Source organism: Colobus angolensis, unplaced genomic scaffold, assembly GCF_000951035.1.
Source record: "Colobus angolensis palliatus isolate OR3802 unplaced genomic scaffold, Cang.pa_1.0 Scaffold190, whole genome shotgun sequence".
Classification (NCBI taxonomy): Eukaryota; Metazoa; Chordata; class Mammalia; order Primates; family Cercopithecidae; genus Colobus; species Colobus angolensis.
Genome location: NW_012115044.1, coordinates 1,970,318 through 1,997,871, shown reverse-complemented (window position 1 = coordinate 1,997,871; position 27,554 = coordinate 1,970,318). Strand labels below are relative to the sequence as shown.

The 27,554-nt window shown below is 33.3% G+C and overlaps 1 protein-coding gene across 2 annotated transcripts in view; it reads left to right on the top strand.

The window, feature by feature from the left end:
• ZBTB20 (zinc finger and BTB domain containing 20) overlaps positions 1 to 27,554 on the top strand; it is an 816,082-nt gene that overhangs the window by 160,046 nt on the left and 628,482 nt on the right. For both annotated transcript variants that reach the window (XM_011940600.1, XM_011940601.1), the window contains exon 2: positions 12,627 to 12,677. The gene's annotated coding sequence lies outside the window, so the exon portion shown is untranslated. The remainder of the gene's footprint in view (positions 1 to 12,626; positions 12,678 to 27,554) is intronic.

Genomic DNA, 27,554 nt, shown 5'->3' with positions numbered 1-27,554 from the left:
ATCTTACTTTTTGTATTTTTTCATTTTATTTTAAAAATCATGGTTGTATGACATGCTGATATAATTTACTGGTAAACTTTACATTTAGATTTTATAGTTTTAGCATTTTTGTCAAACCCTAGTTGAAGCTACAAAAATATTTTGACACTATAGACATTAGAGATTTATGTAGCCAGAATAGATAATGCAGAATTGGACGTCAGAAGCATAGAGTACAATTTATTGGTTATCATGATTAGAGGGGCTGATATCTTAATGAAAGCTGATTGGCAGTAGAATTTATTACAGAAACTATAAGATAGAGAGTAGAAAATGATAACATTACTAATTAATATGTATCTTGTGACTGTGTAAATCAATGTGTTATCATTTAGAATCTTTACTAAATTTTAGTTTAATTGTGTGGCTGTTTTAGTGTTAAAACACAATTTTAAAAACCATATAATGTGTTTAAAATACCTTTTGAAAATAGCTGTCAACCAGAAACAGGTAAAAGTGTGTTTATTATACTTTGGATAAAGGTATATTCCAATTGGGAAATTTAGAAGACCTAAAAGATTGTGAGGGAGAAAGAATTGTTACAGTAGATGTAAATGTAATGTTAAATGGCCTGCAGGGTATCTGACAACATTCTCATAAAACACTGTAAGAGAAATCGGTAAACATCTTGAAGACAAAGGAATCATGAGTGATGAAAAAGATGAGTTTATTATAAACAAATCATGCCTGACAAAATTAATAATGTTTAAAATAGAATGCAGAATTAGCATGGTTAAAGGGAATGTATATTTTGAACTTCAACCAAGTGTTTGTTGTAGCTTTTCAAAAATAATTGTAAAATTACGATATAAATAATCTGATGGATAAAGTAGGCAGAGAAAGCTGATGAATCTGTAGAAGGCCAAAATGTAATGCCAAGAACACCCTCAAATGGATTGCAGGATTAGGTGGCAGTGACAAGAGTGACCTGAGGGGTTCAGGTTTCCTGTAACCTTTTCCAACCCACCCCATACACATATATTTCATATAAAAGCAAAATGTGTATTACGGAAAAGTAGATTCTAACACAAGTGCTCCCAGCACACTTTCTGATCAAATTTTCTTGCTAAATCTCCGCATATATAAATTTTGGAGGCTTCACTGATGGGTTAGATCAGGGTTTGCCAAATGCATCCCACCCCCTTCTGTAAACAAAGTTTTACTGGAGTACAGCCATGGTCATTTGTTTATGTGTTTATTGCCTATGACTGCTTTTAGACTATAGCAGCAGAGTTGAGTAGTTGAGACAGAAACTGTATGACCTGCAAAGGCTAAAATATTTATTATTTGGCACTTTATAGATAAAGGTCCTCGTTTAAATAAATGAATGTTTTCACCTGTAGAGACATTAGAATTGTTGTCAAGGCTAGGTATAGTCTGAATATTTGTACATTGCATGAATGTGCGAGGGAGTGAACATGTAAAGATTCAGGGTTTGGTCTCACCCTGAATATTCCCATGTTTCGTCAGGAATGACCCATCTATTTTGGCAGTAAAGGTCCCAAATTGGATATGTGTCATGGTAACTACTTTCATTCAGTTCCATTCAATTGTTCTTGACATCATAAAAGGACATAATGATATATCAAAACTTTAATGGGGAAGTGTGAATGGAACAATAGCTGAGAAGAACAATGTTGTTAGTCTTATGTATTAAGACATTTTAGGCCTAATGGGGTAGCAATATATTTTATTTAGAACTTTTTCCAAATAAGTGTCATCCACTTGATCTTGGACCCATCTTTCAAATGGACTTACTGTGCTCCATTAATGCTGAGGGACAGAGCATTTTTCAGCCTAAGATTCAACTGAAAAAAAAATTACCTTGCACATTGTAAGCACTTGAAAAATATTTATGGCTAATGATTTTTGTAAATTCATTAATTTGTTATTCAGATCTCTCAATGCTTACTATGTGCCAGGCATGACACCTAGGGGCAAGTGATTTGGCAGAGAATAAGACAGATAGCCTCCCTAATGTAGGAAAATCGACAATGAATCAGCTTATAAATAAGTCAAATAGTTGCAGATAGTGATATCCTGTGAAGAAAAGAAATCTGGGTAGTGGGATCAAGGTGACTTGGGTCAGATAGGGTGGGATGAACAGTAACAAGGTGCCATTTGAGTTGAGGACTGAATGATGAGAAGGGGAAGCCATCATGAAATGATCTGGGAGAAGAGCCTTGTAGAAGAGCATGTTCAAAAGCCCCAAACAAGTGTGGCCTGATGAAGGAAGACAAAAAAGGTAGTGTGGCTGGATTTTAGGAAAACAGTTTGGGTGTAGGGAAATATGAGTGTGTGCTTTTGTGTCTGTGTGAGAGTGCGCTTGGGAACAGGACATAAAATTAGCTCCCTGTTTGTTTTCTAAGGTACTCAATTGATTAGTATTTTCTAAACATAAATGTATGTTTCATATCTAAAATGAGAGTTATTGAATTGATTGCATTTGAATCAACCGTTGTTCAATGAAAGAGAAGACCATTCATAGGTGTCTTGATAGGAATAAGAGTGAGAAGAGAGAATACACTGAGATAGTGAAAGTTTGGGAGAAACTGGGAATTAGTACTTGGTTCTTTGGCTCTAAGACCAAAAAGAAGCTTATTTGGAACGTCAGTACATGGATCTGGGTAGTTCTTGTGCATCCTGATGGAGCAGAGACTTGTTCACAGAAAATGGTAACTGAGCAGGGACATTTAAAGAAAGCTGCCTCCTGTTGTTGGAGGGAGGATTTGAGAAAAGGACAAAGCTTTCAAAAATATAATTGATTTTTAACAAGAAAAAGATTAGGACTGCGAATGGACCAGGCTGAATGACTGAAAAGAGACATCCTAAACCCCATGATCTCCATCATCAATGCCAGCCTTACAGAAGAAAAATAGGTTGTTGGTAGATGGATTGGATTATGATTGGGAGGATGGCATGTTCGAATTGCACCAGGAAATGGAAGGAGTATGTACCATATCAATACACCTTTGGGGAGAAGAAAGAAAAAAGTAAATTCAGAGAGCAAAACTGTCTTTGGATAAGAAAGTCAAGTGGGCAGTAATATAAAGAAATAGTTTCGTTTTAAAAAGTATTACTGTAATGCTTATTGAAGCAATTGTGAAAAACCTGAAAACCATGAGTTTATGCGAAGAGACAGTTTTGAAACTAGAAAATAAGAGATCTATAACAAAAGTGTGGAAAATTTGTAAGCATTTAAAATCTATAATTGAAAATTCAGTTAATTTAGTTTAACAAAATACTTAAAATTTAAACTCTGTTGGCTGTATTTTGGCTTAAATGTAAAAATTCCTAATATAGCTGCTAATATATTTTATATCACAGATAGGTAAAAGTCTATGCTTTAATCGAAAGGATGAAGCCTTTCATATCAGTCTGAAGCCAAAAGTTATACACAAACTTCTTTCCTTTTTTGACTTGCTTGGATCAGATAGTGATCAGGTGCTTTGCTTGGGTAACACACTTGTGAGTTTTACTATTAGCTTTCATCAACTTTTTCAACGTTGACCTTTGACCATGAAATATGAAGACAAGAACGGCCTTGAGAAACAATGCTGCTCAGGTTCTATTTCTGGTTCCTTAGTGCAATTATTTATCATACGTTAATTTCTCTAACTGGCATTTCTCGAGTTAAAATTAATTTGGGTTCACTATGAATTTAACAGAAATTGACAGAGTAGAGATGTGTACCTCATGCTGAACTATATAGGAAGGACATCATGAAGGACATGTTGAGGGCATAGGAAAAGCCTGATATATATGTGAAAATATTTCAGCTACATGAACATTGCATGACACATTGTAGACCCAATAATTGTTTGCTGAAACAATGTATATTTATTTAAAATCTTATCTCATTGAGTGAGACAGTATAGTTTCTGCATTATTTGGAAGTGAGGTTATATAATGGAACCAGGTTATGGAGGAATTTGAAAACCAAGTATATAAGACTTGATACTGTAAATGATTAGGAACTATTACAGGAAATAACTAGATGATTTTCAAGTATTTGTTCTATTATGGTGTATAGGATGCTATAGAGATAGATAGAGGCAAAGGATGATATTTTATTCCAGGCATACTTTTATATTAACCGGGTTCTCATTCCCAGCCTAGCTTGGCTGCATTGAAATGAGTTTCTTCATAAAAGTTTATAGGTCTAATGTTAAAAAAAAAAAAAACTGCCTTAATTATCAAGCTTCTTCCTTATGTTATCTTGTCTTTGTATTTCCATTTGCCTTGAATTGTATCTTCTTTTCTGTATACCTGCTCTTTAACCATATTTTAGGACTTTGAGCATTCTGCTTTATTTCACCCTTTTATACTTGTGTCTCACTGGACCTGCCTGTTTGCATTTATTTTTAGGGAGTAATTCAATAAAAATTAAATTGAATGAATTTATATCTAAAGCCTTTGCTCTTCGTGGAATTACTCAATGTATAAAGATTGGTACACTGAAAGCAAATCCTGCATTACAAATTGGTTGCTGTCTTCGGTAACAATCTGCCAAGAGGATATTTCAAGAAAATGTTCATACTGCAATTTTGGCCACTTGCTGGCCCTCACTAAGTATGCATTTTACTTTGACAGGCTATTTCATAGAAACAATTTAGGACTAGAAAGTAAAAATTGTATCGACTGGTGTACCTCTCATCAGACGAATTAGGAATAGCAGACAATCCTACCTTTGAGAAGTTATTATGATAATATTGCCCATTTATACTGTTGTCTTGGTTGCCTTTAGAATATATAATCATTCACGTATTTATCCCATGAAAACTGTTTCCAAAAAGAAAATGAGAGGTCAGCTTTCATTGTATAATTCCACATTTATTGAACTGGTGGTATCTTATTTTTTAAATTTTGGGCATTGACTCTGGGAAATTGACTATGGTATAAAACTGCCAGCTGCACAGAGGTGGGGCCAGTTTTGTCAGCATCTTATGAACAAGTCACCAAATGAGTTTTTCTGGGAAAACCATTATGAAAGTTCCTTGCATGGTAGTGAAGAGGTAGACTTGTGTTAAATATAATAACACACGAGAAAAACTATCAACTAATGAAAGATTGAAGAACTCATGAAAGATTGAAGCTGGAAACGGAACATGGTCTGTAGGAGTGGAACATGGTCTGTAGCAATCAAAACTCTGCAGCCAGATTGACGGGGGCATAAATCCTGGTTCTGCCACTCAGTAAAAAGGTGTCCTTTGGCAAATTACTTACTCCCTCTGTTCCTTAGTTTACACATCGATAAAGTGGATATAATGATATTACCTACCTCCTAGAGTTTTTGTGAGGTTTAAATAAGTAAATACAAATAAAAGTGCTTTGAACAGAACTTGAATATGGTGACTGCTCATATATTTGCTATTATCTGTTAATCTTTAGAAGTAAAGATGAAAATTAAATAGCTTTCTCTTCCACTCTGCCTTCTATTTTTACAAAAATATAGGAAGAAAATTTTTGTCACTTCTAAAATGTGGAATGATTTTAAAGCAGCACTATTTTGTTTCAAAGCTCAAATACCTTGTAATGCAATTGTCCTTAAAGGAAACGTATTTAACCTTTAACCAAGACTGAATTATCCAGAATTGTTTTCACACACCCCTTTTAGAAGAAAGGATACAAATCATAACAGAATAGCTCATTGTTAAACATGTCTTCAGAAGGAACTTCAACCATTCTTCCTTTTGTCCTGGGGGTTACTGTTTGGGTGCAATCTCATATGTTTTAGTACTTAGAATTCTTTAAAATTAGAAGGCAAGGGGTTTTTATGTGGGTCGCTGGACCCCTGGAAATTTTATACAAAATTTCGTGATCATATGCACTTTTATAGAGAAAAAAGATTCTTGTTTTTTTTAATCATCATCCCAGAGCCCCTTCTGACTTCCCAAAAGTTCAAGAACCATCCTCTAAGGCAATACAATTTTTTCGTTTGAAGTGAAAGATAAAATTATAATTCCCTATTTACTAAGGCAGAGAAATCTACTAGAACATCTTAAATGTTTTGTTAAAACTACCTAAAAACAAAAACACTTTCCCCCCGGTGAACCCTTAGCTAACCAGAACATTTAACTAACCAATATTTCAGATAATCAATGATTACTTGCATCAAGCAGCAATCATTCTTCAGTGATTAGCTATGCTGGTGAAAATAGTCCAGTCTTATCTAGAAAATGATGATTTTGAATTTTTTCATTCATCTTATCTTGAAGTTTCAAAATTATTAATATTTTTATAGTTTCATAATTATACATTTCTTATGGTATGCTCACCAATAAGAGTATTCTATAAATGCTTACTTCAAAACTATTATCATATCAATCTAATATAATTTAGTACTGAATATGTCTGCTCATGGTGGAGTAAAATATTTGACAGAAGACTAGGGAAAGCCGGAAGAAAAATAATTTTATTGAGCTGTGAAATTTTTAAAAAGTCTTCTGTGTTTTATGAACTTATGTAAATGTTTAAGTACATATTTACTTTGGTATTTTAAAATTGCTTTTACTAAAATGGTTTAATAGAAGATTTTTAAATAATTGTTTTATGGATCCTTAGAAAGGATCCATATTTGGTATTTTAAAATTGCTTTTACTAAAATGGTTTAATAGAAGATTTTTAAATAATTGTTTTATGGATCCTTAGAAAGGATATACATTTCAAGCCCAAAAACTTTAAAGTTTTTAGTTGAAGGGTATTAAGTAAATAATTTAGAAGTGCATTCTATTTACCTGTTAATAATTAAGCAGGTTAGATTGTGTACTTTTTATAGTCATTGAGTTTTAATTTATTTATTTGTTGGTGTGTTGGTTTTTAGAATTTATTTAAGGCATTCTTCTCTTGGGAAATAAAAATAAACAGAGTGAAGCTTCACATAATAAAAGGAAAGGCTTGGGTTACTTTTAAATAGAAAGTAAAGAAAAAAATTGATTGTATTTTAGAGTTAAAAACAGTATTTAGTACCTAATCTTTCTGTACTTTTTCCCTCTATTTAGAAGGGAACCTGAAATACCTAAGAGCAAGTATAACTGAGTCAGTGAATGGTTTTTTGTTGTTGCTCTCGAGCTCCAGCTCCATGGAATTTGACTTTATTTCAGATGGTTTTAGTATGGGGTTTAGCCAGACCAATCTTATGAAGGGTTCTTTGAGAATATACCATAGAACTTACCAGATTTCCCTGGTGTTTTAAAAACTCTAATAAGACATCCAAATCCAAAATGAATACCTCCACCTTAGGATGCATGATTATGGATGAACTGAAATTAAGGCTTTTCCAGTCTTTGAAGGAATGTATCTTGTCTTCTTGACAATGGAACTGTACAGGTTCTTTATGATCTTTCAGGATCATCAATTTGCTTTCATTTGCCTTTTAAAATAAAATACAACTAAACCTCATGTTTAAATTTCTATTTAATGAAGACTTGTTTGCTATAATTATTGATAGAGAATGGTCTTTAACAGTTTCTATTCATTTTGTACTCATTGAGAGGGCCTTATACAAAATAATGTCCATTGAAACAACTAACCAGAAGTCATAGTTCATATATTGTAGGGTCATATGTTTTGAATGACATATTAAGGACTATAGATTGAAAAGCATTACTTATATGGGAATGAACATGATTTTATAGTTACTTAAAATTTGCTTACTTTAAACTTTTACTTAATTGAAATTTATACTACTCCTACTTCCAAAACTGATTTGGAGCATCTTATGTTCTCATGGCATATTTTGCCTCTCTTTATACAGTAGTCCTATCATTGAAATCAATGAACATTTTATCTATTTTCTCTTGTAAAAGTATGTTTACAGTATAAATGTAACCTCCAACTTAAGTTTTCTACATTCCAGTCTGTGCTTTTCTTTGAAAATTTAATTAGAGATGTTACCAGTTAAAATTTGGTTGCTAGGAACCTAATAGATACCATTATGGGTTGTTGCTGTTATCTTTATAAATCTTCTTTTTCTTTCTTTGTTGTTCTCTTTCTTCCCTTCCTCACAACACCTGCCCTTTCTCCTTTCCTTCCTTACATTTTTTTCTTTTAAAAAATCTATGCAGTTAAAAAGGTTTCACCAAAAATGACATTTTCAAATGTCTTTCTTAACATTCAAGAATTCTAATAATATAACATTAAATTTTTCTTTCCTGAAACATAAACTAGGTGCCTTCTTTTAGTGCTTTTAATGTTTATAAAAATAATTTGTTTTTATTATAGAAAATTTGGAAATAAATTTTAAGAAGAAAAAAATCTGTCATAATCTTAAGATAAATTCAAAGAATAATGTAGTTTAAGTTTTTTACGGTCACATACATGCTTTTTCTAATACACATACAAACACACACACACAAACACACACACACCTGGTACATACAGATCTATACTTGTATATACATATGACCAAAAGTTGTGCATAGTCTGTATTTATATTATATAGAGAAAAATTATTAAATATTGGTATGTTATCATAATTACCATTTTATAACCTGTTTTCTAAGCTTAATGATGTATTATATATTTTCACTTGCCTAATGAACACTTAATATCCTATTACATATAATTTATCTAACCAGTTCACTATGCTGGAATATTTTAGTTTTTAATTTGCATTTCTTTCATTGCTATTGCAGATTAATATTATTACATATGTATTTTAGCTTCTTATTTCACCTTATTACTTATAGGTATTAGAATTAATAGTATTATTCAGTATTAATAAATAGTAATAAGTATTACTATTTTATATATAGTTCAAAATATATTTTATATATGTTAAAATATATTTATAAATGCATTCCATAGTTTAGAAGAGAATTCACAATTCTATTGTGAATTGCCTATTCATGTATTTTGCTCATTTTAAAAAGTAGAATAATATGTTTATTTATTTATAAAGACTCTTAGCCCAGTGAACATTATACACTTTAAAAATATTTATTTTTTGTTGGCCTCTTAATTTTGAATTTTGTTGAAGATATTTTTTGCCTTACACATTTTTTTTCTTTTTTTTTTTGAGACTGGGTCTTGTTCTCTTGCCCAAACCAGAGTACAGTGGCAGGATCATGGCTCACTGTAGCCTTGACCTCTCCAGGCTCAGGTGATCCTCCTACCTCAGCCTCCTGAGTAGCTGGGACTACAGTTGTGCACCACCACGCCCAACTAATTTTTGTACTTTTTGTGGAGATAGGGTTTCACCATGTTGCCCAGGCTAAAATTTTTAATTTTAAGTAGTAAAAATCATAAATCTTTATGCTTATATTATATACCACTGTGTATGTACTTAAAAAGTCCTTCCCATGTTGAAGTTCAGAAAATTATCCATATGTATTTTCTTAGAGGTCCTTGATTGTTTTATATATTATATTGAGTTTTATTGACCTGATTTATATTTTAGTGCTGATAAGAATTAGAGAACAGAATTTATTTTTCCACATGTAATCAGTCAGCTATCTTAACATTGTTCATGGAAATGTTACTTGTAATATTTACCTCATACCTGAGTCCCCCTGTCATCTTCTACTGATCTGTTTCTTCCAATGCCAATATCACACTGTCACTTATATTTCACTGTTTGGAAAGAACCTACCTTGTTCTCTGCTCCTTTGCTACAGGACTCAAACCTAATGCTTGATGTTTTCTCTGTGTAAATTTGTTTTTTAAGTTTTTCAGTCCCCTGGTTTGTTGTTATTGTTTTGAGCTAGCTTTAAAGCATCACAACTACTAGAAATTATTTTAGTTCATTTCAGTACAACGAAGATTTTTTTGAATGTTTGTTATATAACAAGACTTGTGCCTGCATTAGGAATACATAAATGAATCAGATATCTGTGTGGCAATGTCCCTGCACTGGAAAAATGTGTTAATCTGATGGAGTCAGACAGCATGGAAATGGTAAAGAGAGTGACCTCATGTTAATAGCTTAATTTTCTTCTGATTCTTTCTTACTCTTTTGTTATCTATGACTTCTTGGGCCTAGCCATTTTATACATTTTCCCCTTTTTCTTTTTTGTTTTAATTTAGGAAAGATGAAATATTTTGTGAAAATGATTTAACAGAGTTAGATTGACTCAGGCATATGAAAGATGGTGACTTTTTCATATTCATGTAGTCTGTTTATTTTCTAATTAATGAACTGAAAATTGTATCTTTCTATTTTTGTTCTCTAAATGTTTATTGAGCTCTTGCTAGGCACTATTTAAGGAACTTTAAGGGAAATAACAGTAAATGCCTTTGACAAAGTAATCTAGTGGGGAAATTCACAATTTATAAAAATACTAGCAATATAATAAAAAATATTGAGTGCTCTGTTTGGTATATGCTGGCTATTATACTAGGCAAGGAAATACGTGTTATTTAATCCTAAAACAATTCAGAGGGTCCTTCTTTTTTTTTTTTTTTTTTTTTTTGAGATGGAGTTTTGCTCTTTTCACCCAGGCTGAGGTGCAGTGGTCCAATCTTGGCTCATTGCAACCTCCACCTCTTGGGAATCAAGCGATTCTCCTGCCTCAGCCTCCCGACTAGCTGGGATTACAGGCACCCGCCACCACGCCTGGCTAATTTTTTGTATTTTAGTAAAGATGTGGTTTTGCCATGCTGAGCAGGCTGGTCTCGAACTCCTGACCTCAGGTGATCCACCCGCCTTGGCCTCCCGAAGTGCTCGGATTACAGGTGTGAGCCACCGCACCTGGCCAGTCCTTCAGATTTTTTTGTTTTGACTGTTTTCTTTATTTGATTCAGGTTACTTGTATTCTTACCTCCTTTGAGAAGCTTCCCTGTCCAAATCTAACTAAAATATCAGGTCATGTAACTCTCAGTGCCATTATCTTGTTTTATCTGATTTCATGGTACTAATTATATGACATTATAAATCTAACAATTTATTTGCTTATTGCCTGTTTCTCCTATTGCTAGAATGAATATTGAATGGAGGAATAAACAATGCATTGTAGGAGTTTATAGTTTAATTTGGTATATGTGATGTAATTTCTTTAAGCCTGATTTTTTCATCTGTGAATAGATACGGAGTTAGTGCCTGTTTTATTGGTTAGGCTGTTCATTCATTCATTGAGTACATACTCATTGATTTCCTAGTATATGGCAGGCACTATTCAAGAAAATGATGTTACAGTGAAAAAGACAAAGTGCCTGCCCTTATATTACTTCCATTCTAGAGGAAGAGACAGATAATCAATTAACAAAAATAACTTTGGTAATATATCATGTAGTGGCCAAATTAATTTTCTCAAAGGTGTCCTCCACCTTATCTCTATGATCAGAACATTTTTTCTTTTCTGTTCCTAATCATCCTATGTCTTCATCATTAATTCTTCTGGTCTCACTCCTCCTAGCAGTTACTAACTTTTAGCATCTCTCCTAGTTTGCAGATGCAGAATAACTGTAATAATGCTGATGTACCCCAAATATAACGAGACTGTCAGATTCCTTTTCTGGAACGTATTTGTCTATTAGTGCAGCCAAACCTTATGTGTTTTGGTTTACTAGTGTGGTTTGTTGTTTGCAAAAATATTGTGCATGCATATTAATGATATAGTCAATTAAAATCCTCAGATTTTAAAAATTCGAATGGACATTTTACTGTAGATGTACTAGATTATAGAATCATCATATGTTTATGTATTGCATTTCCATTATTACAACTGCTTTTGAAACTTTGAATCACCAAATCTCTGTGGAGATTATTAGTAAATATGGCATCAAGGTCATCATTGAGATTTCATAGCAAATTGAGAGAGATCATTTTCTAATGGGAACACAACATCAAATTCAGTTTTTAATAGGGGAGCTGTTTTTAGTCTCTCGATAGTCAAAGTCACCAAATTGGCTTTAAAATAACCTCAACCTGCCTGTTCCCTGTCCAGCTTCAATTCTATACTAAAGAAATTTAAAAGCAACCCATCCATTTGTTTGGCATCCTTGCATCTAAATATGGGTAGGACCCTACTATTAGCCTTTCTGCTAAGACAGGAAATATTAAGCCATGTTTTAATGTCAATGCCTTGGGTGCTAAACTGTACTGAACGTGTTACCCTTTGCATCTTTATTTCTTTCCACCCATTTTCTTTTTATTTTCTTTGGGTTATCTGTGTTTATGCAAATGTCTCTAACCTTACCTACTATTTTGAGAATAGGGCTTGTGTTTTATCTTTGCATACTTTTAAACTCACCAGTGATGACCAGTACATTATACATCATGGATCTTGGCAAACTCTCTGTTAATAAGAATGAGCAAGTAAATAGGTTAAAAGCAATTTGGGATTTGCTTTTCTTAAAAGAAAATATGAAAATAAAAATGCAAATATCCTTATGAGTTAAGATAAATTCTTACGATACTATAGCAGACACCATGCTATCCCTTCTCAAAAATGTATATGCAGTGTATATTTGGGCCATGTTTTACTGAGTACTTGTACACATATGAATGTGTTAGCTTTCAGTTTTCTTTTTAAAACTAGATATTAGTTGGCATACACAAATTCAGCTACGTGAGTCATAAAGATATTATAGAAATGCAGATGTTTTCCTTGGAAGATTTCTAATTTTAACTATTCTTTTTTTTACAGACAAATAAAAAGAAGTGTCAAGAATTGCCTTTGGGACTCTGAAGGCTGAAGGTAATGTCCAATAATATTTTCCTGAATGGACTTTAACTTCTTTAATTGTCTTATGATATTTAAGGTCTTGGATTTGCTACCTCAAATTTTCTTTTATTTTATTGTTTTTCTTTTATTGTCCTTAAGCACATTAAATATCTTTTTCTATGTATACCTAAAAATAATATGAAATTGTAAGTAAAAGATATAGAAATTTTATACTCTTTCTGAATATTTCAGTCTAATTAAGTGTTACTATAACTCTATAACTCTTCTTCATTCTATTTCATTATGTATTATGTCCCTCTGTCCTCCTTTTTTTTTTTTTTTTTTTTTACTGATTTGGAACTCAAATTTTAAACTGTGTTCTTTCGTTAAATAGACAAATGGCTTAAAGTCAAAATGTCAGTAACAATTTCTCCTGAGGAAGAGCTTTACAACTAACTATAAGAAATAAAATTGTATTTGTTGGGGACAACGAAACTGTTTAGATGATGTTTAGTGGCTGCTGATAGTCAGAAGTCCAGAATTTCAGGCAAGAAGTTTACAATAGACTCGTGTGGCTGCATTGTGTATAAAGAGCTCATAGGGATTGAAGGAGGCTTCTTAGACAAGAGGGGGCTGTAATTACTTTGCTTCTTACATGCATGGTTAGATTTTCCAGAGAGACTAACATGGTAGGGTAATTTATTATAGAAGAGTAAATCACAGATTACATTGGAGGGGGATGGGGTAGTGCGATCCAACCATCAGTTCTGTGAATACATACACTTAAGCATGTGTGATAGCTTGTTTTTAATTTCTTTACACCAGTGCACACCTCAAACATTCCGTTTAGCAGTGGGATATGCAAATTGTTCCAAATGCAGCAGCAGTACTTTCACCTGAATGTCAAAACTGTCAGAGAGCTTTAAATCAAATCTTTATAACATTTTTTAAAAACCAGCCAACCCCAAGATCAAGGCACCAAACTCACTGAAAAAAACTTCATTCTCATACTTCCAAAAAGCTCCTGTATGTCAATAGGGTAATGTCAAAGTTCTAATTCACCTGCTTTCTAATTTTAACCTTTTAAGGATTTTATTTTATTTGGCTTAATTACGATATTTTCTACAAATTAATGATAAATGCCTTGATTAATAAAACCAAATGTCAGAGAAAATGACAACTTGATGAAAAATTAATACTCGGCAATATTTTAAGGTACAGAAGTACTAAAGATGTACTCTTAAACCTCATGTTTCATTAGCTCTTTCTGAAGGTACTTAACTAGAATTCTCTTTGCCTAAGTTTTCACAGCCACATATACAGATACATTTTAGCAATATAATTTTCAGTAATTTTCTGCTGTTCTTTTTATTATTAGCTCTTATAGTTAGAAATATACTTCTAATTTTTATCCCTGCCTTGCCCCATAAGATTATTTATTTTTATTCACAAAATCAAAGTAAACTATATTTTGGAGTGGTTATAGAGATTAAGTTACCATATTAAGAATCAAGTTAGCAACCTGTGTGTGTGAATGTGTGTGTGTGTGTGTGTGTGTGTGTCTATGAGAGAGAGAGAGATTAAAGAAACCTCATGGTGCAAAATTAATATTTGGCGATTGGATATCTGCTAGATGATTTATTTGGTTATGAACATTTCAGCTTTTATATTTAAAATTATCTGAGAGGGAGAGAGAATATAGCCTTTCAAAGTGAAATAGATTTTAACATGATAATTTCCTTTTTTGTTCAATATGTTTTTTTCCTGAGATTACATTAAAAGACCTGAAGACAAATAAAGAGTGGTAACTTCCTTTTTTTCTTGTATACTATTAGTTTTTTGGCTAACTCAAAAAAACAAATAATATGAAATACGATTATTTTTCTGCTTTTACTGAAGATCATGAAGTTGAAAGTTAAAAATATCTCATGTGTTTTTCCATCTTCACAAATATCAGAATTTCTGAATATGAATAAAATATTTGATTAAATCTTATGCAGAAATGGTGCTATGCAGGTACCAATGGTACATGCAGGATTGTAGTCCATGTTAGTTTTTTATTTTCGTATTTTACAGATAAAGCTGCCAACCAAATGAGGGAGGGCAAAATGACCTCTTGTGTGTTTGTTTTGTTTGGTTGTTCAGAATAAAAAGACCCACAATATGTACTGTCAATGAAATGGACTCACTTTAACCATCTGTTCATGTAATGACCTGATGGTCATACCTATCAACAAAAAGTTTTGCCAATTAATGTTAGAATCTCCTTTTTCTGTAATATAATGAGAATTTCCAAGTAGGTATTTTAAGCATATTGCTTTGCATAGTAAGATAAATAGAGGTAAGTGTTGGTCAACATTCTATAACTACAATGTATGCCAATCCCAAGGGAAAACATTCTTCAGTGTAGATTTCCAGTAATATTTAAAATTTGGAGATGGATTGCATTGAATCTCCCTTAGCTGGCTCTAGGTTTTATCATTTTTGTGTCTTTCCTGGTTCCAGGCATCCAGTCTGTACTGGCAAAGCTGCTTGATGAGGAGAGGCCTCCAACATTGCTGCTCCAATTGCTTACATACCTGCCATGAATAATAGCTTTGTCCACTAGTTAATCATTGCATTGTAACTGTCTCTGTTCCATCTTAGCTGATCGCTGCCCAGAGGAGTTTAAGTTCCACTGTTAACACAAAGCTCCTATTTCCTTTCTGTACCTGCATGTATGTGGCTGTAAAAGCATGCATTCTTCTCATACACCAGTTAAATAAGACATGTCCCACTTTTTTTTGACAGTTTCTAAATTACATATTTAAAAATGTGTCTTTTCCTCCTTGTTTATTCTGTTCATCCTTTCATCAGCTTACTTCTGCATATAAACTAGTGTTTTTTCATTAGTTACAAGGTTTGATTAAGGAATTATTAACACCTATTTTACGGTCCCCACTTTTATACATTTTCAGTTGAGATTTTAGTTATTTGGGGTAAGTACTATAAGAAAATATTGTCCTTTCCCTAACATGTCTATGGACAAAGGAGAAAGACTGGACCCCCCCCCCCAAAATCTCTAAGAGACCTTTGTCTGGTCTTACATGGTTTGATTCTAGAATGAGGGCAACTGGCCCAACCTTACACAGAATCTTTAGTTTTAGGGAGTTAAGATTATTTAAACTCAATGCTTGAATTAACACACATGACAATCAGCTGATACACTTTGAATAATCTGAATCTTCTGGAAAAATAAACAGCATTAGAATATCTCTCATCCAACAAAAGAAAAAAAAGTAAATATATTTTATGGAAGGCTTAAAATATATAAATTCCCAGTTTTGATACTCATAATTGTACCATATATTCTCTCTAAATGACTTGGTAGCACCTTTGGAAATTGCATTATCTTTGTTTTTTTGAGACGGAGTCTTGCTCTGTCGCTCAGGTTGGAGTGCGGTGGCATGATCTTGGCTCACTGCAAGCTTCGCCTCCCGGGTTCATGCCATTCTCCTGCCTCAGCCTCCCAAGTAGCTGGGACTACAGGTGCCTGCCACCACATCCGGCTAGTTTTTTGTATTTTTAGTAGAGACAGGGTTTCACCGTGTTAGCCAGGATGGTCTCGAACTCCTGACCTTGTGATCTGCCCGCCTTGGCCTCCCAAAGCACTGGGATTACAGGCTTGAGCCACCACGCCCAGCTGCATTATCTCTTTTAAGCCTGTATTTTATTCTGCTATCTCAAGTAATTGATTGGGACCTTATTGGCTTGAAAAGATTAATGCAGCTTCCAGAGTTGGCTAATGCATAACTTGAGTACCAGTAGAATGATAAGTTTTTGAAAATAGGAATCATTTACCTTATTTGCTTTCTTTGGAAACCTGTTTTAAGTTGAATAAAATGTTTTCATGAAACACACTAATAAATGAAGCAATCAGAAGGTATTAAGAAAAAGCATGAACGTTGTCCAAGATATATAGGTGATTTGTGTTTCTTGCCTCAATGCTGCATTCATGCTTTCTCTCTGTCTACCATTCCCTAAAATACCCAAGTCTCTTTTTGTATCCTTTAGTGATGATAAGATGTTTTTTATTCCTCTAATGAAGTGGGAAGTAAATTAACACACTTCTTTTTGGGAATTAGATTACTCATTGTAGTACCACTCAACATACCTTTGTAATACTAACCCGTACCCACAACTAATTAGTGAATTTCAGAATTAAGGAAAATCTTAGTTGTATGGTGGCTGTATATTTACCAGTGATCAAGGAAGTGTTACTAATACACTCGTCAGTATTAAAAAAGAATTAAGTACACAAAGGGCCAGATGGTCGAGCCCAGGACCTATCAAGAGCCCAGTATGTGTGGGCTGGCCCAACGGAATGACAGAAACACTTACCAGGCTAAGTGGAATCAGAGTTAAGCTTTTGCTTACAAGAAAATGCTTTTCAAATGTGTTTTCTTATCATATTGTGATTTACATGTGCAAGTCTCATTTGTACTGGTAACATTTGAGACCATATATTTCCCTGTGTATCAAGAACTATACATATTTACATGTATCAGAAAAATCTCTTGGTACATGAAGTATTGGGATCATAGTTCAGCAGTTACCATGTAAACATTTCTGCTGGTTCAGAGAATGCTACTTTTCTCTCCTACAAAAATCTATAATTTTACTGTTACTGTAACATACATATTACACTTTCTTGTAACTGAATATTTGTCTCATCCAACAGATTGCCTGGATCATGATATAAGGTACCTGGTTATAGAGTATTTGCCATAGTAATGGTTAGACAAGGAACTAGTAAATATTTACTTAGTGTTTATAACACTATTATAATAGTAGTTATAATAAGGTTAAATTGGAGAAATTAAAAAGCAAATTCCTTCTCTTTCCGGTGATTTAGCTGACTTTACCGGTATGCATATAGAAATGTCCTGTTCCCCACTATACTTTGTATCCCTGTTCCCCACTATACTTTGTATCCCTTTCATTTTTCATCTGTTTTAATTTATTTTATTATATAATTGTATACTTTTGGAAGCCATTTTAAATTTTTTTGGTTTCAAGGATAGATGTATCAGTGAATTGTTGGATGGGTACATTGATTAAATACATTGTACATTTTTAGGGATTTTTCTCTCCACAATTGCACAAATAATACTAGAGGAGATTAGCTAACTTCAGGCCTCCCTCCTTTCTTCTGTCAATCCCTTCTTTCCATTTTCCAGCAAATATTTATGGAATGTCAGCTCTGTGCCAGAAACTTTGTAGGTGTTACAGATAACTTGAACAAAAGAGACTTACTCTATATCCTTGTGGAGCTTATAGTCTAATAGGGAGGTACAATAAGCACATAAATAAATATTAGAGACATAGATGTGTTAAAAAATGACTTATTTTGCTAATCTTCTCAATTCTAGCTTGGGTTAGGGAAGGGTTAGGGAACTGAGTCTACAGTGGATAAAATTATCTTCAATGATCTGCCTTCCTAATAGTGGATTACTTGTGGATTAAAAATTGTGGAGAGGCCAAACTATTTCAGATTATGTTTTAAGGAGCAGGTGGCTTTGAGGTGAAGCTAGGTGTGGTAATATTTGCATGCAAGATAAGTTGTAAACAGTTTTGTAAACCTGGATTACTTTATATGATATAGAAGATCTCCATAGACATTTGAAAATCCCAGATTGAAATATTATAGAAATTTCTAGTATTTTTAAATTATAAAAATCATTTCTTTTGATGATTATTTATCAATAGCCTAGAGTTCATTCGTGAATTGGGGTATAGTAATGATGAAAAAAGAGAAGGTGATGGAAGTGTGTTTCTTTTTTTTCTCATTGGAAGTGTATGTGGAGTATTTTTGTCTTCTGATCAGATTGTTCATTATGCTCCCTTTTGGATGTGTGTACTGTTTGGCCTTCCAGCCTGCATGCTCATTCAAAGGCATTCCAAGTCATTATGCTGGACTTCAGCCTTGTTCAGTAAAAGACCATTTCCTCCGTCAGCTGTCCACTTGGACATACATTCTTTTTACTCTCAAAAATATTTTATATGCATTCAGTTTATATTAGATGCATTTGTCAAATTACTTACAAATAATCAGTTTTTTAAAGTTATAATTTGAGCTATGACCTCTCAAACTGTAAATTATAAGGTTTGACCTTTTGGTTCACAGTTTGACATAACGGCCGTTAATTACAGTTTTTAAAGAACATTTTATTTCTTTTAGAATTTGTATTTTGAAAACAGTTTAAGTATTTTCTCTGTAAGTTTTCAGAATAAATGTGGAAATGTAAATGCATATGTATCTATTGTAATACACACATTCAAATATACTAAATAGATAGCATGTATATGCATGCTATATTCAAATGTGTTTATGCATAGCACATTGGTATACATACATATAAAGATTTTTATATAATATCTTGTGAGTTACCATAAGCTCTTACTTATTTTATACAACTCTAGCACATCAGAATGAGAGCAACTTTTTTTTTTTTTTCTTTTTGAGACAGAGTCTCACTCTGTCACCAAGACTGGAGTGCAATGGCATGATCTTGGCTCACTGCAACCTCGGCCTCCTGGGTTCAAACAATTCTCGTGCCTCAGCCTCCTGAGTAACTGGGATTATAGGTGCCCGCCACCACGCCTGGCTAATTTTTGTATTTTTAGTAGAGATGTAGTTTCACCATGTTGGCCAGGCTGGTCTTAAACTCCTGACCTTGGGTGATCGGCCCGCTTCGGCCTCCCAAAGTGCTGAGGTTACAGGCGTGAGCCACTGTGCCCAGCCGAGATCAACTTTTTAAATGTATTTATCAGGGTGAAAGAGACTTTATGACCATTTGAATCTAGGCTTTTCCCTTTTTTTCCCCTTGAGCAGGAATGCAAAAGTATGTGCCTACAAAATGCCCAGTGTCTGACAGTAATTTGAAAGTCTTGAAGACCATTTGAAGTAGCATGGTGTGGGAAAATGTAAACTGTTCAAGTAGTTTTTGCAAATGTACACTGAAGGTACTGAGATAGAAAGTACAGTACATACCAGAAAGGTCAGTTTAGGTAAACACAGAAAGATATCCAGATGTGTGAACACTTTGCTGATATCATCAGTATTTGAAATGGAGGAATTTAGTATGTTTTTTATTGGATAAAAATAAGATATTTATATAGCTGAAAATAACACCAAGTATATCGTTTTCTGCTGCTATTTAATAAAATCTATTAATATTTTGATGATTTCTTCACTTCTGAACAGGTTTTCTCATTTTGTGCTAAACTGTGTTCTCTGTTGCTAAATTCACAAAATTAAATCTAAAATACTATGAAGAGATGAATGCTTATAAACATCTGAATAATTATCTTAAAGGTACACAACCACCTCTTTGTATTTTAAGTATTTTGGAAATGGTTAACTTGGTTTTGTTCAAATTATTCTCTAGGTTAAAACTAGCGTGATGTGTTTCATAACAGAAAGTTAATTTAGGCAACAGCACTGAAAGCAAAGAACTCTTCAGGAAAGTGTCTCTTTTCTTACAGAATAGATAGTATTATCCTAAAATGTTTCCCATGAAAATATTTTTCCAGTATGTCTGAGTGTACTTTTTAAAGATTTTTTAAAAATATTTAACTTTATGTAAATATTTTCATTCTAATTTCAGAATTATGTTACTACCTTAGTTAACTCTAGAGCTTTGAGTGGCTTATGTTTTTAACAGACTGATGTAATTTTGAAATTCCTTATTGATAGGTATATGTGAACTTTTGCTTATTTAACCTGTGTGTTTTGTACTTCCTATACTGGAAATACCATTTTATGTTCCATTGGATTTGAGATTCAGTCTTGGCTGAACTATTTACTGAAAGTTGGGCAAATTACTTTAGTTCTCTGGGTTTAAGCCTACACACCGATAAAAGAAAATGGAAAAAATAACATCTATCTATTGGGATTATAATTAGGATTGGACATATTATTAATAAATTGATGAATTCAATGCCTAGCACATAGAAATGTTAAATAACTGATGATTATTTAAACTGGAGAAATGTTCACCATATTTAGAAAAGACTGAAACTTTTTTAAACAATTTCAATCTTTCTGATAAATTTGCTATTTTTCTTCATTCACCTCGTGTGCTTCTTTATTTTTTTTTTGCATGTTCTCTATTTTTATCTACCTAATTTCCCCATGTTTATCTTTGAACCTGGAGTTACCATCTCACCAATACTATCTGGAAGGGAAAGAGATTATGCCTTAAAAGGAAATCAGTATACTGTTACAAAGAAGTAATTGGTGTTCCAAAAAAGAGGCAAGTATTTATCATAGGCCATGTGTTTAGACATTTCTAAAATACTATAAAAACAGGATCTAAGCTTTAGAAAGTCTTTTTCTGATTATGTTGTTTGGATGGCATTCTTTTCTTTTAAAACTGTGGATTTAAAGCTTTTCTTTTAAAATTATGGATTTTAAGGAAATGTTTGCTTCTTTTTTTTTTATTTTTTAAAAGCAAAAGTAAAAGCAAACAATTAACTGAGTAAAGACACAACCTAAGGAATGGAAGAGTATGTTTTCAAAATATATACCTGATAAGGGGTTAATATCCAAAATATATAAGGAACTCAAACAACTCAATAGTAAGGAAATAAATAACCCAATTGAAAAATAGGCAAAGGGCCTGAATAGACATATCTCAAAAGAAGATATACAAGTAGTCAATGGGTATATGAAAAAATGCTCAACATAACTAATCATCAGAGAAATGCAAATTAAAACCACAGTGAGTATCACCTCACACCTGTCAGAATGGATATTATCATGTAACCATCAATGGAGGAATGGATAATATACATAAACATGATGAAATGTAAGTCATCTTTAAAAAAGAAAATGCTGTTGTTTGTGACAACATGGATAAACCTGGAGGATGTTAAGTGAAATAAGCCAGGTACAGAAAGACAAATGCTGCATGATCTCACTTATATGTGGAATCTAAAAAAGTCAAGCTCATAGAAATGGAGAGTAGAATGGTGATTACCAGAGATTGGGATGGAAGACCAGGGAGCTGCTGGTCAAGGGGTACAAAATTTCACTTAGGAGGAATAAGTTGAAGAAATACATTGTATATAAAGTAAATAAAAATATACTCTATACTTAAAAATTGCTATGAGAGTATACCTTAAGTCTTCTCATTACAAAAATATGTGGAGTAATGCATGCGTTAAAATAGCATGTCGTATATCATAAATATATACAACTTTTACTTGTCAATTAAAATTTAAATAGCAAAAACAATGTCATGATATATTAACTAAGGGAGAATTTTCAAAAGGCAGAAAATTTCTGAAATTAATTATAAGCAGATTTTTATGTCACGAAGTACATTTTATTATTTGCAGATTTCTCAGGATTCCCTTGGGTATAAACCTAACAGCTTCTCTTTCTACTAGCTTCCATTAATACGTTATCATCCCATCTTTCAGATAGACACATTTTGGGAATTTTTTCCCCATGGCACAAACTAATTATTTGATCTAAATGCAAGGGCTTCCAAATTACATTATGGGAGGTTGAAATTTGAAAATGTTTTTCAAAGATCAGTAAGCTTAGAAGAATTCAGTTTAATTTGAAAGAATTTATTCAGACCTTATCCTTGTTTAGTAGTGATACCTCTTTACCTTTTCCTATCCCTCATATTACATAAAAGCTAACACAAGATGACACTGAAAATTCTTAATTCGGTCTCAGTCCACTCTTTGAACCCCTAACTTCTAAACTCCCATCTCTCTTCCCATCACCCCCACCTCCTCCACCCAGGCACATAGTTCTTTCCATACACACTTCACTGTTTGCTGTCTTTTAAATACACTGTGGCTGCCATGCTTTCTGCCTTTGCTCTTACTGTTCATTTAGCCTGCTATAGTCTGCACATGACCCAGAAAAAACTGCTATTTCACCAGCAGAGGCCTTATTTATCCTCTACAGATCAACTGATCTTTTCTGTGTCTCCTTAATACATGAGTATGATTTACCATATTGTAGCATAGTGTTTTTGGGTTTTGTTTGTTTGTTTGCTTTTTGAGACAGAGTCGCACTCTGTTGCCCAGGCTGGAGTGCAGTGGCCTAATCTCGGTTCCCTGCAACTTCTGCCTCCTGGGTTCAAGCAATTCTGCCTCAGGTTCCCAAGTAGCTGGAATTACAGGCGTGTGCCACCACACCTGGCTAATTTTTGTATTTTTGGTAGAGATGGGGTTGCACCATGTTGACTAGGCTGGTTTTGAACTCCTGACCTCAGGTGATCCACCCACCTTGGCCTCCCAAAGTACTGAGATTACAGGTGTAAGCCACTGCACCCAGCCTATTAAAGTTTTTAACTCATGCCTGGCTCCTTTCTAGATGGTAAACTTCTTGAGAGAAGGGAGTATGTCATGTTCATTTTTGTGTTTAACTCAAAGTATGTACTGAATAAATGTTTACTAAATTGATTAGCCTATGAATGGACTTAAAGAAACTGCATTGTCAGTTGTATACAGAATTTATCCATAACAAAAATATAGCAAAAAGGGGTTCTTTAAAAATTTGTTTACTAAATTTCCCTCGGCTTACTATCTGATTTCCTTGAGGCCAGGGTGTTTGAGTTTGATGCTTATTTCTATAGTTTCAGTAAGGAAACAAAAGTTTTGTCTTATACACAGCAAGAAAATTAAATATAATTTTAAGACAAAAGACATTTTCAAGGCAAAAAAAAAACTACTTGTCAAAGTAGTTTTCAATTATAGTACTTGGAATGAAAACATTGAAGGATTAATACAGAAAGTCTTAGAAGTGTTTAATACTCCAGAGTTTTAAAATACTCATCATTGATTATTGTACTTAGTTTGAAATTTTTTTTAATATGTATAGACTTAACCTAGGATCTTGAATTTAGGCAGCAATTAGCCTTTTACATGAATCTGTTTGGAAAGCATTATAAAATAATAGCACCCTTCCCAAAGAAAGATGTGGTTGCGGTAAAACTGCACTCATCTGTTTAATAATGTTTCTACTGAAACAGGTGCCTTACTTGCTTTGTTCCCCAGAAGCAGCTTTATAGATTTAAGCACTGAGTATACAGTACACAGTGGCACTATTAACAAATCAGAATAAGACCAAGGGAAAATTCATCTAGGATCCACACACCTAAATGCAGTTAGTAAACAGAGACACCAACTCTCATTAAGCATAATTAAACCTAATATTGACTGTAAACTGTTACTTACCTTAAACTTCTCTATAGAGAGTGTGGAAAGGGATTAACCTAGCAGATTGGGACATTAATTACTACCTCTTTCACGTTAGAGTTACCATCAAGAAGGGCTATATTCATAAATAAAACATAGGAGGGATTGAGAGACTGAAAATATGTAAATTTATTTTATAAAAAGGAACGAAAAGTCTAAATTGAAAAAAAATAGTGAGCTGTGAGTGATGCCAGCTCCAGCAAAATGGAGCTCTGGCTAATTACTACAAAAAAATAGGCTTAAATAATTACAGAAATGTACCCTTGCCTTCTGACTGACAGAACCTGTTTCACAAGAGACTCCAGCTCAACTAAGTATACTCTTTTTCATGCATAGCTTCCTCCACTTTCTTAAACTAATATGGAGTTTAAGAGAGGATGAAGAGACTTGGGAGAAATATAATTTTTCCCTTTTTTTCTCAGTCATTAATAGCCTTTTATTTATGAAATTGATTATAATGACTATATAAATGTTTTTTGGCTTGTCAACAAAGAAGGCACAGTGCTGTTTTTTGTTCAGTCAAAATGGTCCACTAACTGGTCTCCTGCTACTATTTAATAATCTCCTTCTTGGGTGGAATCTAAAAAGTATGTTTTGAAGGATATAAAAATGTCAGCTAAATTTAAGATCGACTGTTAAACTTTTATATTATACTGCTGCCCCAAGGGGGAATACCAGGATCTAGGAGATAAGAATTTAAAGAGAAAAGCAAAATAATGACAATACAAACTTATCTACCAGCCTTAGAATTTTCTTCAAAATCTATCAGGCTGTCCGTCTCCAGTGAGTATATACTGTTATCTTATTACTTGTTTTCTATTTCCTTTCCAATAAGGGACCAGATACTCACATCTGGGTGGGGTTTCTTATTACTTCACCAGGGCGGGGTTCTAATGTTTGGGACCAAATCCCATATACAATCTTGTGTATGGTTGTTGTATTAAACCACAGTTTAGGTATAATATACTAGGCTTTTACCTAGATTTTAGTGCTATCATGCCAAATATTATCTTTCATGTGCTCATGAGCACCAGAGGAATATAGCAATTGTGCATGTGGAAAAGGGAGCATAGAAAGTAAGCCTGGAGCATGTATTCATTTTTGTAGTGGATGTGGAGTTCAGTTTTAAAATAAAACCCCTAATTTTTCCCTGAACTTAATGCTCATTTCACAATTTATGAGATTAACTTCTGCAGCAGAAGTAATTAATGGACAAAAATCTATCCTTCATTTTCCCATTGAACAGAAATTTGCAAACTGGTTGGATGACAGAGGATGAACGAAAACAGTAAGAGTGAGATTACTTCTATCCTCTGTTCTTGTAACAATCGTGATATTACGAAATAACCATAACAATGGCATTCTTATTAATCAGACGCATTTATACAGAATTAGTGTTGGCTTCTGCTCTATATTACCTTTAGTTTTACATGAACTTTTATTATCTGTGCATATCAAAAGAGACATGGTGAATGAACAAAGAAACCCTGTTATGAGACAAGTATTATTTGACATTTTGGGAAGCTCTTATTATAGGGTTTCCTCTTAGGCAAGAACAACGGGAAGGTTGTCATTAGTTGCACTATTACAGATACTCTGGATTTTTAAAAACAGAAATGGAGCCCACTTTCTTCCTTGAAGAAGATTCATCAATTAGAACAATTAGAGTGATCTGAGACTTCCAACTGAGACTTGTCCTCCTAATGTTCTTGTTTTATCATGTGAAAAAATGACCTCATAAGGCATCTTTTAAGATAATTGATTTTTCCTTGGATTACAGAGCTAGCTAGCTGTATGGTACCCTTATTTTTTCAAAGATGAATAATTATTTTTAGACTTCTGGAAAATCTCTGATTAAACCAAAATGCAGAAGTCTTGCAAGGTCTACAACCCTACTGCAAACCAGATGCCTTTTATTTTTTGTACTAAAGGAGGATAGTTCTAAGTTCTTTTGAGAGCCTTTTCCTGGGCTTATGACATATTTGACTAGGAATTATGGTTAAAAAAAAAAGTATGATGGTGGGTACTACTGAATCTCCTCTTAAAACCACTGGGCACACACTTTCAGAGATTGACAGTTATCATGTATATATTGTTTTTTTACCTGCAGAAGGACACTCACATTTCTTCAAAGAAATGTTTCTACTCACTATTTCCATTTCTTCACCAATCCATTCAGCAATTCACCTTGTCTGCTTCAGAGACCTCCATCACTTCTCCAAATTAGCTCTCACTGGGACCTCAGTGAGCATTTGACCTTGCTGACCACTCCTTCCTTATTGCAATGCTTTCTTCCCTTATTTTTCATGGCATCATGCTTTCTTGATTTTCTTACTATGCTCCTTGTCATTTCCTCACTATGTCCTTTGCAGGCATTTTTTTCTGATATCCAGCTATTAAATGTTGGATCTCCCTAAGACTGGTTGCAAAGCTCTTCTGACGATGTCTAGAATTTTAGATATCTTTCTAACCAGAACACATTGAAATGTTTTCAGAGAATGTATTATAATTCTTTTAAGGTTCTTGTTTAGGGATCATGTTTTAAAGGCCATATTTATGTGAACAGTTTTGTATTCTTTATCACTAGTGAAATATAATATTCAACACATCCCCATAGAGGAGCTCATGTGGTACTTTTTGTTTAAATTTGTAAATGTTACAAAATCTTCTTGATGTCTGTATGCTTTAACCTGGGGCAATTATTAATCCTCTGTGTCTCAGTTTCTTAATCTGTAGTATGTAGGGAGTCATCCCAGCTCTTTAGGATTCCATGATACTGTGGTTTGATATTTTACTATTTGAAAAGGATAGTGAAATATAAACATGTACAGTTGACACTTTGAATTCCACAGTCAAAATTTATAAAAGCATTTTCTCATCATTTCCCCTTCACATTTTCTTCCTATATCTAACATAGTTTTGTGCTTGTGAAAATACATATTTCTAATTCCATGTTTACCCAAAATTTATTTGCACAGTTTTTGCTATGAAACTTTCTGAAAAGCCTTTTGAAAATCTGAATAGATTATACATTCTAGTTACTGCATTTGCAGATGCTTATTTAATGCCACAAGAAGCCTAGATAGAGAGACTCAATTCACCAAGTGGGCAAAAGCTTTTTGTGGATCTTCCTGTTTTATACATATTCCCACTGTTTGCCTTTGGTTACAAAGGCTGCTTCTAAACCCCCTTTTTGGGGGAGATTTGGCCACATTGCCAATCTTTCAGTACTTTGTGAAAATGGCCATTTTAAGAACAGGTTAGTTTTTCTGAGCACAGTTTTATTTTGATTGGTACCTGTTTGCTGCTAGTTACTTATTTGCAGCTAGCTTTTTAATTAAGAAAGACTTTTGTATTTGCCATTGTTTTAAATATAGACCCTCTAAATTTGTATGCTTCAAAATATATTTGAGGCATGAGAGTCTCCAAGTGTGTGTGTGTATGTGTGTGTGTATATATAAATATAGATATGTGTGTGTGTGTGTGTGTGGTGTGTGTGTAGATATATATGTTTTGTTTTTGACCTACAACAACTACTGTTTGAATTTCCTTACTTGTTACTAGCTGACTGATTCTCTTTGGTATACAGACAAAAACAACCAAAACAAAAACCACATTTGGTGTTGGTGTCCCTTGCAAATTTGT